Here is a 449-nt window from a genome sequence, read left to right as displayed (position 1 = left end):
CAGGGTCCAGGTCCCTGCCTTTCACCCATAAGCTCTGTAAGGGAAATGTGACACCTTTTGTCATGGTTTCTGGATTTGTAGGAGACATGGCACACCTGTAGTCTGGTGTGTGCTGGCAGCTTGTCCTGCAGGTCAATGCTCTTGGCTTGGCCGTATCCCAGCTGAACCCACTAGTCCCAAAGGCATTATTGAGCAAACTAGATATTTCTAAAGACATTGTGTCCTCTTCCATCTCATGCCTGCTAGCACACAAACTGGTGAACCTTTATCAGGGTGGTGGTCCTGAGTCCTCTGTCCCCAGTGCTGGGTGTTAGGGATCAGACTGAGTTCCCACAGCTGCGCCACTAATGAACTTAGCCTTTTCCTGAGGAGATGAGCAGCTCCCCGCTCCCTTCCTGGGGCACAGCCTCACACACATCAGCAGCTTGAAGATGTGGCCTCTTCCTGCG

Source organism: Arvicola amphibius, chromosome 1 (assembly GCF_903992535.2).
Source record: "Arvicola amphibius chromosome 1, mArvAmp1.2, whole genome shotgun sequence".
NCBI classification, from domain to species: Eukaryota; Metazoa; Chordata; class Mammalia; order Rodentia; family Cricetidae; genus Arvicola; species Arvicola amphibius.
This window is presented reverse-complemented; position numbering follows the sequence as displayed.